The 14,788-nt window shown below is 42.1% G+C and overlaps 1 pseudogene; it reads right to left on the bottom strand.

Annotated features, from left to right (window-relative positions):
* Positions 1-4,119: 4,119 nt before the first annotated feature.
* LOC120053317 overlaps positions 4,120-14,788 on the bottom strand; it is a 29,791-nt pseudogene continuing 19,122 nt past the window's right edge.

The following is a 14,788-nucleotide window of genomic DNA, read 5'->3' as shown; positions in this document are numbered from 1 at the left end:
GTAGGAGGGAGATTCCAAGATGTGGGAAGTGTGCAGGAGGGCATGGGGTAGAGGATTGTGTAGTTTCGGTGGATAAAGTTTTGTGTGTCAGCTGTAGGGGTGCCCATGTTGGTGGGGATCGGAAGTGTTGGGTGCGAGAGAGGCAGGTTGAGGTGGCTAGAGTCAAAGTAGTGCAGAAGGTATGCTGAGGCAGTGAAGAAAGTAGAGGAGTATGGGGCGAGGGTGAGGGATTCTGAGAGTAACCCTGTGAATAGTAGAGTGGTGCCAGCACAGAGGGATAGGCCAATGAGTGATTTATGCTTCAGTAAGGTTGGCTTCTTAGCGTTCATAGCAATGGTTATCAACTGTACTGCAGAAATGGAATGGAAATCACAGAAAATAGATGTTGTGGTGAAAGCGGCAGAGAAGTACTTTGGGGTACGTGATTTGACTTCAGTAGAGTTACAGGGTATGCTGAGTTGTAGTGTCCCGTCTTCTCAGGTCATTGGCCTAGGGTAGGATCAGACAGGGTCAAAGTAGTGGAATAAGGTGATGGGATTTAATGAGTATAGGGTTAGTTGGTAGGGTAATTATTATAATATTTACATTTCTTATATAAAAAATATATGTATACAGTTGAAGTCGGAAGTTTACATACACCTTAGCCAAATACATTTAAACTCAGTTTTTCACAATTCCTGACATTTAATCCTAGTAAAAATTCCCTGTCTTTGGTCAGTTAGGATTACCACTTTATTTTAAGAATGTGAAATGTCCGAATAATAGTAGAGAGAATGATTTATTTCAGATTTTATTTATTTCATCACATTCCCAGTGGGTCAGAAGTTTGCATAGACTCAATTAGTATTTGGTAGCTTTGCCTTTAAATCTTTTAACTTGGGTCAAACGTTTTGGGTAGCCTTCCACAAGCTTCCCACAATAAGTTGGGTGAATTTTGGCCCATTCCTCCTGACAGAGTTGGTGAAACTGAGTCAGGTTTGTAAGGCCTCCTTGCTCGCACACGCTTTTTCAGTTCTGCCCACATATTTTCTATGGGATTGAGGTCAGGGATTTGGGATGGCCACTCCAATACCTGAACTTTGTTGTCCTTAAGCCATTTTGCCACAACTTTGGAAGTATGCTTGGGGTCATTGTCCATTTGGAATACCCATTTGCGACCAAGCTTTAACTTCCTGACTGATGTCTTGAGATGCTGCTTCAATATAACCTCATAATTTTCCTCCCTCATGATGCCATCTATTTTGTGAAGTGCAGCAGTCCCTCCTGCAGCAAAGCACCCCCACAACAGGATGCTGCCACCCCCATCACGATTGGGATGGTGTTCTTCGGGTTGCAAGCCTCCTCCCTTTTCCTCCAAACATAACGATGTTCATTATGGCCAAACAGTTCTATTTTTGTTTCATCAGACCAGAGGACATTTCTCCAAAAAGTACGATCTTTGTCTCCATGTGCAGTTGCAAACCGTAGTCTGGCTTTTTTATGGCAGTTTTGGAGCAGTGGCTTCTTCCTTGCTGAGCGGCCTTTCAGGTTATGTCGATATAGGACTCGTTTTACTGTAGATACAGATACTTTTGAACCTGTTTCCTCCAGCATATTCACAAGGTCCTTTGCTGTTGTTCTGGGATTGATTAGCACTTTTCGCACCAAATTACGTTCATCTCTAGGAGACAGAACGCGTCTCCTTCCTGAGCGGTATGACGGCTGCGTGGGTCCATTGTGTTTATACTTGCATACTATTGTTTGTACAAATTAATGTGGTACCTTCAGGCATTTGGAAATTGCTCCCAAGGATTAACCAGACTTGTGGAGGTCTACAATTTTTTTTCTGAGGTCTTATTTCTTTTGATTTTCCCATGATGTCAAGCAAAGAGGCACTGAGTTTCAAGGTAGGCCTTGAAATACATCTACAGGTACACCTCCAACTGACTCAAAGGATGTCAATAAGCCTATCAGAAGCTTCTAAAACCATGGCATCATTTTATGGAATTTTCCAAACTGTTTAAAGGCACAGTCAACTTAGTGTATGTAAACCTCTGACCACTGGAATTGTGATACAGTTAATTATAAGTGAAATAATCAGTCTGTAAACAATTGATGGAAAAATTACTTGTGTCATGCAGAAAGTAGATGTCCTAACCGACTTGCCAAAACTATAGTTTGTTAGTAAGTCATTTGTGGAGTGGTTGAAAAACAAGTTTTAATGACTCCAACTTAAGTGTATGTAAACTTCCGACTTCAACTGTATATACAGTACAAGTCAAAAGTTTGGACACACTTACTTATTCTAGGGTTATTCTTTTTTTAAACTATTTTCCACATTGTAGAATAATAGTGAAGACATCAAAACTATGAAATTACACATATGGAATCATTTAGTAACCAAAAAAGTGTTAAACAAATTTTAGATTCTTCAAAGTAGCCACCATTTGCCTTGATGACAGCTTTGCACACTCTTGACATTTTCTCAACCAGCTTCACCTGGAATGCTTTTCCAAAAGTCTTGAAGGAGTTCCCACATATGCTGAGCACTTGTTGACTGCTTTTCCTTCACTCTGCAGTCCAACTCATCCCAAAACATCTCAATTGGGTTGAGGTCGGGTGATTGTGGAGGCCAGGTATTTGGTATTTTATTATGATCCCCATTAGCTGTTGCAAAAGCAGCAGCAAGTCATCTGATGCAACACTCCATCACTCTTCTTCTCGGTCAATTAGCCCTTTCACAGCCTGGAGGTGTGTTGGGTCATTGTTCTGTTGAAAAACAAATGATAGTCCCACTAAGTGCAAATCAGATGGGATGGCATATCGCTGCAGAATGCTGTGGTAGCCATGCTGGTTAAGTGTGCCTTGAATTCTAAATTAATCACTGACAATGCCACCAGCAAAGCACCCCCACACCATCATACCTCCTCCTCCATGCTTCACGGTGGGAATCACACATGTGGAGATCATCCGTTCACCTACTCTGCGTCTCACAAAGACACGGTGGTTGGAACCAAAAATCGCACATTTGGATCATCAGACCAAAAGACAGATTTCTACCGGTCTAATGTCCATTGCTCGTGTTTCTTGGCCCAAGCAAGTCTCTTCTTATTATTGCTGTCCTTTAGTAGTGGTTTCTTAGCAGCAATTCGACCATGAAGGTCTGATTCACGCAGTCTCATCTGAACAGTTGATGTTGAGATGTGTCTGTTACTTGAACTCTGTGAAGCATTTATTTGGGCTGCAATTTCTGAGGCTGGGTAACTCTAATGAACTTATCCTCTGCAGCAGAGGTAACTCTGGGTCTTCCTTTCCTGTGGCGTTCCTCATGAGAGCCAGTTTCATCATAGCGCTTGATTGTTTTTGCGACTGCACTTGAAGAAACTTTCAAAGTTCTTGACATTTTCCAGATTGACTGACCTTCATGTCTTATAGTAATGATGGACTGTCATTTCTCTTTTCTTATTTGAGCTGTTCTTAACTTTGTCTTTGACCAAATAGGGCTATCTTCTGTAGACTACCCCTAGCTATTCACAACACAACTGATTGGCTCAAACGCATTAAGAAGGAAAGAAATTCCACAAATTAACTTTTAACAAGGCACACCTGTTAATTGAAATGCATTCCAGGTGACTACCTCATGAAGCTGGTTGAGAGAATGCCAAGAGTATGCAGCGCTGTCATCAAGGCGAAAGGTGGCTACTTTGAAGAATCCAAAATATATATTTTGATTTGTTTAACACTTTTTTTGGTTGCTACATGATTCCATATGTGTTATTTCATAGTTTTGATGTGTTCACTATTATTCTACTAGAAAATAAAGAAAAACCCTGGAATGAGTAGGTGTGTCCAAACTTTTGACTGGTACTGTATATAATTGTTTTTCGGTTCCCCTTTCCCATTTTGTATCACAAAGTGTAATGGACCTATACAATAGTTCAGTTGGGGGTGCTAATGCAACATATTGGATGCCAACCACCATTAAACCTCACAGAAGAAGAACAACACTTATGGCAGGTCAAGGCTATGGCTAGGTCACTGTAAACATGCATGTTATATTTGCCTAGGCATTTGAAATAATGTAGTAAATAGAAGAATTGAAAAGTATTTTATTTAAAATGTATGCAAATTATCACCAGTCTGTCACTGTGGTAGATGAGGCATTTTAACTAATCATTGAAAAGTTATTTTGATGGTCAAACAACATAATAAAGATAGTTTGTTCCTCATTTCTCCATCCACATAAGGGTGGGTTAAGGTTGGGGTTGGGGTGGTTGGACCTTGTTTGGTTCAACATAGTCTGTGGTCAGAGTTGGGCAGGTGGGGTGTGGGGAGGGCAGTGACAGGCGTGTTGCCAGGAGCCCCATCTTAACACAGCTTTGAGCGTCTCTGCCCGGGAACATCCCAGCCGTTATCCCACCTGCAAGACTAAGGAGGGGAAAGAGGGGTGAGTGGGAAACCTAATTTCACCTATGAAGTCAACTAAGTATTTTTTCATTTCATGTGTTTATTCCCTGTCCCTACATATCTTCATACCAATCTCCTACTCCTGAGACATTCACTGTTTCCTCTGTGGTCTGAGCCAAAGCAGGGTAGTGGATGGCGCATAGCTGACCCTTCTGACAAACAAAAACCATCATCATCATGGTATTCCCATCATGGTATGCTATAGGTATTCCCAACCCTTACCCTTGTTCCTCTCCTAGGCGGCAGGTCTCTCCACACAGTAGCACTCCCATGGCCCCCAGGATTACCACCACACAGCAGCACTGACATGGCCCCCAGGGTCACCACCACACAGCAGCACTGCCATGGCCCCCAGGGTCACCACCACACAGTGTGGGTGGTCCAATAGGGGGCATGTGGAACCATGGCACAACTCAGAACCTCCTCCACAGAGCTAGTCAGCACTGCCGCCATAAGACAAGACCACATTCTCATTCATCATATGCTTATCACATACACACACTCTTAAATAATCTGTATTTCTCAACCCAATCCATGGGTACCCCCAGCCTTTCCACATCTTTGTTAAATTCCAACACTAGAAGACCTGATTCAAATGATCAAGGGCTTGATGATTAGTTGACTGGTTAATAAATCAGATAGTGTTGGAACAGTTCAAATATGTGAAGTGGTTGGTGGTCCCCGAGGATGTTGATGAAAAACATACAGGCATTAGAAATGATCCAAGTACAGCATTTGCTGAAGTATTGCAGCTACCTGAAGGTTTTGGAAGGCCTAATGTCTTATTCATGGTACACAGCTCAGCCAGGTTGGGGGAGGTGTAGGCCAGGGCCTTCCAGCTGTGTGACAGGAGATGATTGTATGCCTTGTCAGAATTAGTTGGCTCATACCCCACTGCAACACAAGTTTATCAGATCAGGGTTCGTATGTATAAAGCATCTCAGAGATGGAGTGCTGTTGATACAGGATCAGTTTAGCCTTTTAAATCATAGTGAATAAGATAATATGGAGAGAGGGAGGGGATCTGATCCTAGTCATCACAGCACAACAAGTTGCGGTCCTCTGCTCTTGAAGCCTGGCGACGCCACTGGTGCACATAGGTAAAACAAAAAGAAGCAGCAATTTAATGTCATGCTGGAATACTATGGGAGAGGGATTCATTCTGCTTTGCATTTGGTCATAACAAACAGTTGTTACCACTAATTAAGGGCCCGCTTTAGAGTTGAAATAAGAGCACACAACACCACTCTTAAACTTCTTTGCATACGTACCATGTGCTGAGAGTAGTTCAGTACAGCATCACTGTGAGAGTCAGTTCCAATGGCTGAGATGAACAGAGGTCTTTGTCCCATTCTGTTCAGAGAGTCTGTTGGGGAAAAACATCCCAAAAGAACTCAACATTAAAACTTCCTTAACTCAATGTAATATTTGTACACCATATCCTCATAAACAGTTGAAGTTTTGCAGATCGTGAAATTAGAACGAACCAGCAAGGTTCCTTCCTACTCCACCAAAGGCCAACAATTCCAGTATTCGTCTGTCCAAATGTGAAATATAAAAGTAGTTATGTCTCAATCAAATAAACCCGTTATATTAACATAATCTGAATGTTATAGACATAAGCCTACAGTATACAGTACAGTGTGTTTGATGTAAGCCTATGTGAAGCTTGTGTGAGTTTCTGTGAACATACCACACAAGCTATTCTGTTTTCCCCATTGCAATAAAATCCACGTTCACACCACCTATGATTTTTTTTTAAACAAGCCACAGTGGTATTGTACAGCAAGCATGTCACACACTGTCCATCATGCTAAATCTAAAGTGAGAAAAAATGGTGCACTCTATAAGACAAGATAAGAGGGGTTCACCTGCATTTGATGAGGAACATATGACTAGTACTCAACATTTTTGACAGTCAGAATCTTTCTCTTCCTCTTTTACGTGAAGACCAGGAACAGTCCTTCCCTCCATTCGTTCAGACAGTGCACAGGCTATCTGCCTGCCCAACCTGGCGCTATTATGCATGAGAGCGATATCTTTGGGAATATGAGGTTAAGGGACCTCAATGTAATGATGACACAAAAGTTCAGACGTATAGTTATATGTAGTATAAGTTATAAGTATAAGTTATATGTAGAAATATACTGTATATATATTTTTTAAGAACAACAATATGTCAGATCATTACCTTTTTTCACAATTTCTAACCTTACACTGAGATTGCCTCTTTGATATGATCTCTCTGTCTCTCTGTCTCTCTGTCTCTCTCTCTCTAAAATACTGAAACTTCCATTTTTTTCTCATGTTAGTGCAACCACAAAGAGACTCTGATAAGGAGACTTCCTGTGATGTCAGCCATGCAAGCAGCTATCTAGAGATCAGGAAATAACCGTTCAGAAAAACAACATGAGCACAGACAGACCATGAGAACCAAAAGACTAAGTGCTCAGTGAATGGGGCTCTATAGCGATACTGACAAAACACAATATCACTATCAAATACCTAAGTAAGCAAAATACATATCCAAAAAACATGGGGATTCAGCTACAGGCAACATGAAAAATCATATTATGTTCTATTTTGAGTGGAACATCCCTTTTAGCCTAATGCATTCCTTACTTGGCCTCTGCCAGTGCAGCCTGTATAGCGTCCTCAATCGGTTGGCCGGCTGCTGCATGCTCCTCAGGGACGGGCACAGCTTATAGCAGGTCGCTCTGTAGACCCAAGGACAGAGTACCCGCTATAGGTCAGGAGAAAGAGACAGGTATGATACATTATGAAGCAGTTGTAATACATTGTACAACTGATGACAATGTAAGATTTAAGACTCCTCATAGTGTCTTATTATCCTGACTAAATAACAGCCATTTTGAGTCAGTTGACAAAGACAGGGATGCCAACTCTGTATGCTGCTATCATGGTTCCTGATACAGTGGTGCCACCACAGAGACCTTGGGGAACACACACACATGCACACACACACACCAGTGCGGCAAGCAAGGTATTCAAACTGAAAAAGACTAAATTGACTGACTTTTCAGTTGTTTGTCCAAACCTTGACAGGTGGACAGGTGTATAACCTTACTGATGGCATAGGGCAGGTCTCGTCGGGACACTTTCAGCGACGTCTTACTCTGGGCTAGGCAGTCAAGTTCTTCTGAGGACAACCCTACATGTACGCTCCCCCCTTACTATGGCCTCCAACTCTTTGGCTGTGCTGAATGAGGCAAAACTGTGATACTTAGCAACTGCCAATACTAACTATGAATAAACAAAGGATACCAGTAGAAATAACCTCAATGAAATAGTACATAAAATACTGAAGGTGCATTTCTTTTTGTGACATAAACAACATGCACAACACCTTTACATCAGAACTTTGTTAAACAAAATGGTTCTCTTTTGGACATGTTTGTTTGTGTGGCCTCTTGTACTACCTCACGCTGTGTGGGTAGGGAATGCCTTGGGTAATAATGGTGCTCTCTAGCGCCGCCACCGGCCTGTATTCTGCCAACGCCTGGAATACTGACGGGTGGACTCTGAAGAGACCATCTAGGGAAAATAATAAGCATGTATTTTTCAGAAATCTAGAGAATATAAACGTACAACAACAAATTACGATAATTAAAACAAATTCAACATTTAATTGCAACATGATGCATTAGATGCATAATCTACTATGAAATGTTGAGATGCCATGTTTCAGGAGTTGAGCAGAAACTCTCCTCAGCAATCTCAACTCAGAATCTATTAGGGAAACACTGACAGCGGAATAAAGAAATCCGAATCCAGAATCGGAAAGTATTCAGACCCCTTGACTTTTTTCAAATTTTGTTACGTTACAGCCTCATTCTAAAATGTATTAAATATGACAGCCCGCTTTGAGTTTGCTAAAAGGCACCTAAAGGACTCTCAGACCATGAGAAACAAGATTCTCTGGTCTGATGAAATCAAGATTGAACTCTTTGGCCTGAATGCCAAGCGTCACATCTGGAAGAAACTTGGCACCATCCCTACGATGAAGCATGTTTGTAGCAGCATCATGCTGTGGGGATGTTTTTCAATGGCAGGGACTGGGAGACTAGTCAGGATCGAGGGAAAGATGAATGGAGCAAAGTACAGAGAAAAGCTTGATGAAAATCTGCTGCTCCAGAGCTCTCAGGACCTCAGACTGAGGCAAAGGTTCACCTTCCAACATGACAACAACCCTAAACACACAGACAAGACAATGCAGGAGTGGCTTCGGGACAAGTCTCTGAATGTCCTTGAGTGGCCCAGCCAGAACCCGGACTTGAACCCGATCGAACATCTCTGGAGAGACCTGAAAATAGCTCTGCAGCGACGCTCCCCATCCAACCTGACAGAGCTTGAGAGGATCTGCAGAGAAGAATGGGATAAACTCCCCAAATAAAGGTGTGCCAAGCTTGTAGCGTCATACCCAAGAAGAATCAAGGCTGTAATCGCTGCCAAAGCTGCTTCAACAAACCACAGAGTAAAGGGTATGAATACGTATGTAAGTACAGTCGTGGCCAAAAGTTTTGAGAATGACAAATATTAATTTCCACAAAGTTTGCTGCTTCAGTGTCTTTAGATATTTTTGTCAGATGTTACTATGGAATATTGAAGTATAATTACAAGCATTTCATAAGTGTCAAAGGCTTTTATTGACAATTACATGAAGTTGATGCAAAGAGTTAATATTTGCAGTGTTGACCCTTCTTTTTCAAGACCTCTGCAATCCGCCCTGGCATGCTGTCAATTAACTTCTGGCCCACATCCTGACTGATGGCAGCCCATTCTTGCATAATCAATGCTTGGAGTTTGTCAGAATTTGTGGGTTTTTGTTTGTCCACCCGCCTCTTGAGGATTGACCACAAGTTCTCAATGGGATTAAGGTCTCGGGAGTTTCCTGGCCTTGGACCCAAAAGATCGATGTTTTGTTCCCTGAGCCACTTAGTTATCACTTTTGCCTTATGGCATTATTTGTCACCAAACTGTTCGTGAATGGTTGGGAGAAGTTGCTCTCTGAGGATGTGTTGGTACCATTCTTTATTCATGGCTGTGTTAGGCAAAATTGTGAGTAAGCCCACTCCCTTGGCTGAGAAGCAACCCCACACATGAATGGTCTCAGGATGCTTTACTGTTGGCATGACACAGGACTGATGGTAGCACTCACCTTGTCTTCTCTGGACAAGCTTTTTTCCGGATGCCCCAAACAATCGAAAAGGGGATTCGTCAGAGAAAATGACTTTACCCCAGTCCTCAGCAGTCCAAACCCTGTACCTTGCTTGCTTGTACCTTGCTTGCTTACCTCGCTTGCTGGACTTTTTTGGGCGCCCTGAAGCCTTCTTCACAACAATTGAACCGCTCTCCTTGAAGTTCTTGATGATCCGATAAATGGTTGATTTAGGTGCAATCTTACTGGCAGCAATATCCTTTCCTGTGAAGCCCTTTTTGTGCAAAGCAATGATGACGGCACGTGTTTCCTTGCAGATAACCATGGTTGACAGAGGAAGCACAATGATTCCAAGCACCACCCTCCTTTTGAAGCTTCCAGTCTGTTATTCAAACTCAATCAGCATGACAGAGTGATCTCCAGCCTTGTCCTCGTCAACACTCACATCTGTGTTAACGAGAGAATCCCTAACATGATTTCAGCTGGTCCTTTTGTGGCAGGGCTGAAATGCAATGGAAATGTTTTTTGGGGATTCAGTTCATTTGCATGGCAAAGAGGAACTTTGCAATTAATTGCAGTTCATCTGATCCCTCTTCATAACATTCTGGAGTATGTGCAAATTGCCATCATACAAACTGAGGCAGCAGACTGTTAAAATTAATATTTGTGTCATTCTCAAAAAATTTGGCCACGACTGTACAGGCATACTTGTAAAGTACAGGAAGTTGCCTTCATTTCATGTTGCAGAAAACAGATTTCTCAGTCTTGGATTTCCAGCATCAAAAGCAGCAGTGAGTAGCCTACCCTGTTACTGCAAGGCAAACATCCAGTTCAACCATTCAGGAGATTTCCCATGCTCCTGTTAGTTGGAACAAATTAACTCCCACCTATTGGGGCACACTCAGCAAGCAACCTACACCCCAATATCAGTTCTGTTTGCAACATTGTGAAATCTGTGGAGTGATCTATGTTCTTATCGCTTTTTTATCCCACTCTATACAATAACTGATCAAAGACCCTTCTCAATAAGCTATATGTAAAGTTAATTATTGAATTGTTCATACTTATCGATATAAAGTCATAATGGTAGAGCAAAACACAGTCAACCGTGTAACTTAATGGAACAACTCCTTGAAAAGAAGTGAGGAATGGGCTCTGTCAAAGATATGGTCACATACTGTATAAAGTTCACACAAAAAAAGGCCTTAGACAATAACAATAACAACAGCAATGATTCAATACCAAAGTAACTCACAATCCCAACATACTGCTATGTAACAGATATGAGAATGTCTTTTAGGAATGTCTTTCAGGATCTGAGTCAATAGTTGACATTACAATTCCTTAAGATTTAAGGCATACTCGTTCATTCATCACTAACATATGATAAAAATGACACCAGGCATTCCATTTCCCATAATTCACATCAGCTCATTATGAAATAAACCTTGTCTCCAACAATGCTGAAGAAATCGTTACCTTCCCCAGCATGTGAGAAATTAGAAACTGAGGAATGACAGCCGTTTTGCCCAGAAGAGTGAGTGAACTTTGACCCAGCCATGCTTTTTGTTGACACAGCTTGCCTGACTTTACCATAGAACTCTCTGGCCTCGATCTTTGATGGATTCACCCAGTCTCACTGAGTTTGCGCAAGTGGGAATTAACATTTTCATATAAGAATAAGACCAGAAAACTGTACTGTATGTAGAAATTTAGATCCATCATTATCAATGCAAAGAGTTGTACAATTCAACTAAGGGCAGAACTTTTCATACCATAAAATTCAATATATGATGACATGGACAGATGATTAATGAAATAAAAAAATAGGAAAAAAGGGTCATGTAATCAAAGTTGAATATGTCTTACATACAGTATAGTTTAGTTCAGGGGTCACCAACCTTTTCTGAGTCAAGTCAAAAAGCAAGCCGAGATCTGCCGCTCAGATTCTTTTTAAACATAACTTTAAAAATGTAACATTAACCTAAAAAAAAAAAGTTATGTAAGATTGAGCTTTGTGCAGTAGGCCAAATACATGATCACAGCATATTGGCTATATGCCTGGCCTGCCAATATTGTTCTTCTCAGACAATATTATATTTCAGAACTCGAGCTTTGATTACAAAATAGATCAGTTGGTGTAGCATTTTCAAGGCACAACTGAACTTAAATTAAACTTTATATAACTAGACAAGTCAGTTAAGAACAAATTCTTATTTACAATGACGGCCTAGCCCCCTGGCCAGACCCTTCCCTAACCCGCACGACGCTATCTGGAAACAAACCAGGGTCTGTAGTGACGCAGAAGCACCAGTCACTCAGAAGTTTCATAAATTGAAATAATTTTCTAATAATTTGTTTATTTTTATTTTATTGGACTGATGGTACCTGCATCTGGTCATGCTGGTTTCAAGACAACTGGGAACTCAGAAAAAAACGAGATCAAATCATGATGTCAGTGATCTTCAGGTCGGAAAGTCGGAGGTCTAGAAAGATGCCAGAGTTTCCGACTTGGAATTCCGAATTGGGTGACTCTTCAAAATCATTTTTCCCAGTCGGATTTCGTTTTGTTCCAGAGTTCCCAGTTGTCGTGAACGCACTGAAGTCGGGAAGTCTGAGATTTCCGAGTTCACAGTTGTTTAGAACCCAGCATTAGTCTCAGAGGAGGGAGGGAAAGAAATGCAGAGGGTCCGCCTCTCACAGCTCTCTTTCTTTCCTCCTTGTGGGCTGCCTTGTGAGACTGACTAGAGAGAGGGGACACGTCTTTCACCTGATTGCGAAACTCTAGTAGCACCGCATCTGCCTCATGCACAAATTCATGTTGTTCCTATGACCAGTGAAAGTGAAATATTCCTCGATATTAAAATAGACACGACGAACTGCTAATAATAATACAAACGCTAGGATATCAATACACTTGGCTACTCATTCATTGCAGCTGCAGCGCGAGTGGAAGAGTGGAAGTAGTAGAGAAGCGCATTTTATATTTTGTAACAGTGCTGAATATTTTTTCATAAAAACAGCAGCTCTTTGCTGTATAATTTGACTGTCTCTCTGTGGTCATGGTTTTAAAAGTTATTACATGTTACGTAGGCTAGTAACAAATGTTGATGTGGCCGGGGTCGTGGAAGCTCTATAAGTACGGTGATTTGAGCTATCCGATTGGCCAGCGAAGTATAGAGGCACTCGATTTAACCACAGATCTCCCTGTCCGCCTGGTATGGTATGGACGGATTTTGTATTTTCTCACAAATTAAATGGTTCAAAATGGGAACACTTTGCTTACCTGGTGCACAGGGTATCTCAAACAAGTGCACTTACGGCCAATAGTGCAGCACGAAAACAAAAAAAGGGTTAGGGTTAGCAGATACAACACCACCTGAAAGAGTCAATTAATGAACTTTATTTGACAAATTGAAAATACATTTTCTTCTCTCTTTCACTTAAATGCCCTCCAGTTCACCTTTGGGAGTGGGTGAGAGGTTGTGTGATGGCTCTAGGAGTTAAACACAAAAAATAAAATAAACAAATATGCCATTTAGCAGATGCTTTTATGCAAAGTGTCTGCTAAATGCATACATTTTATGTATGGGTGGTCCCGGGAATCGAACCCACTAGAGGAAGGAGGAAGGCCCTAAAAATTGTCCAAGACTCCAGCCATCCTAGTCATAGACTGTTCTCTCTGCTACCAAACGGCAAGCGGTACCGGAGCGCCAAGTCTAGGTCCAAGAGGCTTCTAAACAGCTTCTACCCCCAAGCCATAAGAGTCCTGAACATCTAATCAAATGGCTACTCAGACTATTTGCATTGCCCCCCCCCCCCCCCCCCCCCCCCCTACACTGCTGCTACTCTTTGTTATTATCTATGCATCGTCACTTTAATAATTCTACCTACACAACTTGTAGACTTGTTTACGTGCTGCTGTGCGGTTTGTTGATAACCTTATTTTGCTACCTGCCAACTTTACGGCTTTTACTTTTTAATTACCGTTTAATATTTGTATTTTTTCCCTCACTCTACTTTTTTCATTAAACTTTTTCACCCCGGATGCTTTATCTGGACGTGGTTCGTCAGGACCTCCACCAGCCGAAGCTAAGTAGTAATATTAACATTATGCCTTCTAATTGCAGTCGCTGTACTCATAATATACAGGAGAACGATCGCCTTATGGCAAGGATAGCTGTGCTGCAAGCCCAGCTTCAGACGCAATCATTAGGCAAGGGTAATTTAAGTGTAGGAAAGGATGAAACAGCGTCTGTGCCACCAATAAGTACAGATAGTAGTATATATCCCCTCGCACGGTCCCCGCAGCCGGACAACTTTCTCATGGCTTCTGGAGGGAAATGCTGTAGGAATACTCAACCGGTGTCGCTCATTCAGCCGACAGAAACTTTCGACCGGTTCTCATCATTAAGCAACGGGTTGGAGTCAGAGGCCGAGCATTCTCTGTTCTCTCCTCCTCCGGTTACGAGGTCTGAGATGCGGAAGACTTCCACCATTAGATCTGACAAATTGAAAACCCTAGTCATTGGTGACTCCATTGCCCGCAGTATTAGACTTAAAACGAATCATCCAGCGATCATACACTGTTTACCAGGGCGCAGGGCTACCGACGTTAAGGCTAATCTGAAGATGGTGCTGGCTAAGGCTAAAACTGGCGAGTGTAGAGAGTATAGGGATATTGTTATCCAAGTTTGCACCAACGATGTTAGGATGAAACAGTCAGAGGTAACCAAGCGCAACATAGCTTCAGCGTGAAAATCAGCGAGAAAGATTGTCGGCATCGACATTTACATTTAAGTCATTTAGCAGACGCTCTTATCCAGAGCGACTTACAAATTGGTGCATTCACCTTATGACATCCAGTGGAACAGCCACTTTACAATAGTGCATCTAAATCTTTTAAGGGGGGGGGGGGGGGTCAGAAGGATTGCTTTATCCTATCCTAGGTATTCCTTAAAGAGGTGGGGTTTCAGGTGTCTCCGGAAGGTGGTGATTGACTCCGCTGTCCTGGCGTCGTGAGGGAGTTTGTTCCACCATTGGGGTGCCAGAGCAGCGAACAGTTTTGACTGGGCTGAGCGGGAACTGTACTTCCTCAGTGGTAGGGAGGCGAGCAGGCCAGAGGTGGATGAACGCAGTGCCCTTGTTTGGGTGTAGGGCCTG

This window comes from Salvelinus namaycush, chromosome 9 (assembly GCF_016432855.1).
Source record: "Salvelinus namaycush isolate Seneca chromosome 9, SaNama_1.0, whole genome shotgun sequence".
NCBI classification, from domain to species: Eukaryota; Metazoa; Chordata; class Actinopteri; order Salmoniformes; family Salmonidae; genus Salvelinus; species Salvelinus namaycush.
Note: the sequence above shows the minus strand (reverse complement) of the source record. Positions and strands in the feature narration are given on the sequence as shown.